This window comes from Choloepus didactylus, chromosome 15 (genome assembly GCF_015220235.1).
Source record: "Choloepus didactylus isolate mChoDid1 chromosome 15, mChoDid1.pri, whole genome shotgun sequence".
In the NCBI taxonomy this organism is placed as follows: domain Eukaryota; kingdom Metazoa; phylum Chordata; class Mammalia; order Pilosa; family Megalonychidae; genus Choloepus; species Choloepus didactylus.
In genome coordinates this window covers 76,049,860-76,051,847 of record NC_051321.1, presented here as the reverse complement: position 1 = coordinate 76,051,847, position 1,988 = coordinate 76,049,860, and the positions used below count along the sequence as shown (strand labels likewise).

Sequence of the window (1,988 nt, the reverse complement as noted above, 5' to 3'; positions counted from 1 at the left end):
CTGGGGGACATAATACCATCAAACCAGCACACATACCTTACTTATATCATAGAGATTAGGAAAATTTAGATTGCAGTTATCAGTAGAAGGGCCCCTTCATGGTGTTGCTGGTTTCCTGGGATACGGGTGTCCGGGGATTGATTGGGACTGTAAAATTGGGTGTTCCTTCATAAAAGTTAACAGGACAGACATGACTCCCACAAATGGCCACTCCACAGAAAGTTTTCAGGTGAGTCCTTTGGATGGTGAAGACCTATCTTAAAATGCCTCATGTGAGATAGATTCATTAGCTTACTCCTTTCTGCCCGTGGACGCCGCCGAGGAAACATCGTTGATTTGTTTCTTCCCACTGCCGTCATGTCTAAGTCAGAGTCTCCTAAAGAGCCTGAACAGCTGCGGAAGCTTTTCATCGGGGGGCTAAGCTTTGAAACAACCGATGAAAGTCTGAGGAGCCATTTTGAGCAATGGGGAACGCTCACGGACTGTGTGGTAATGAGAGATCCAAACACCAAACGCTCCAGAGGCTTTGGGTTTGTCACGTACTCTACGGTGGAGGAAGTGGATGCAGCCATGAATGCAAGGCCACATAAGGTGGATGGAAGAGTTGTGGAACCAAAGAGGGCTGTCTCAAGAGAAGACTCTCAAAGACCAGGTGCCCACTTAACTGTGAAAAAGATCTTTGTTGGTGGCATTAAAGAAGACACTGAAGAACATCACCTAAGAGATTATTTTGAGCAGTATGGGAAGATTGAAGTAATTGAAATCATGACTGACCGAGGCAGTGGCAAGAAGAGAGGCTTTGCTTTTGTAACCTTTGACGACCATGACTCTGTGGATAAGATTGTCATTCAGAAGTACCATACTGTGAATGGCCACAACTGTGAAGTAAGAAAAGCCCTGTCTAAACAGGAGATGGCCAGTGCTTCATCCAGCCAAAGAGGTCGAAGTGGTTCTGGAAACTTTGGTGGTGGTCGCGGAGGTGGTTTTGGTGGGAATGACAACTTTGGTCGAGGAGGAAACTTCAGTGGTCGTGGTGGCTTTGGTGGCAGCCGAGGTGGTGGTGGATATGGTGGCAGTGGGGATGGCTATAATGGATTTGGTAATGATGGAAGCAATTTTGGAGGTGGCAGAAGCTACAATGATTTTGGCAGTTACAACAATCAGTCTTCAAATTTTGGACCCATGAAGGGAGGAAACTTTGGAGGCAGAAGCTCTGGCCCTTATGGTGGTGGAGGCCAATACTTTGCCAAACCACGAAACCAAGGTGGCTATGGCGGTTCCAGCAGCAGCAGTAGTTATGGCAGTGGCAGAAGGTTTTAATTATCACCGGGAAACAAAGCTTAGCAGGAGAGGAGAGCCAGAGAAGTGACAGGGAAGCTACAGGTTACAACAGATTTGTGAACTCAGCCAAGCACAGTGGTGGCAGGGCCTAGCTGCTACAAAGAAGACATGTTTTAGACAATACTCATGTGTATGGGCAAAAAAAAACACGAGGACTGTATTTGTGACTAATTGTATAACAGGTTATTTTAGTTTCTGTTCTGTGGAAAGTGTAAAGCATTCCAACAAAGGGTTTTAATGTAGATTTTTTTTTTTTTTTGCACCCATGCTGTTGATTGCTAAATGTAATAGTCTGATCATGACGCTGAATAAATGTGTCTTTTTTTAAAAAAAAAAAAAAAATGCCTCATGTGACACATGCAAGCTTAAGGAGACCTACAATTTATCCCCAAGGGTACATCTTTTTTGGTTTTCTTCATAGAAACTTTCCACATTTTTCTTCCCACCTATACATGTTCCTTCCTTCCTTCCTTGTGGGTTTCAATTTAATTTGGCAAGCTCTCAGTGAATCAAAGGAGGTGATTCCTACATGCCTTTTCAGGATTACTTCTGACATGTGTATCTACATTGAATTGTGTCCAAGTTTTCATGGCACCAGGTGGATCCTTTGAGTAAAACACTATGGTATTCATTAGATTTAGCTACTC

The 1,988-nt window shown here is 43.9% G+C and overlaps 1 pseudogene; it reads left to right on the top strand.

Annotated features, from left to right (window-relative positions):
* Positions 1–286: 286 nt before the first annotated feature.
* LOC119510240 lies at positions 287–1,571 on the top strand (annotated as a pseudogene).
* Positions 1,572–1,988: the final 417 nt, after the last annotated feature.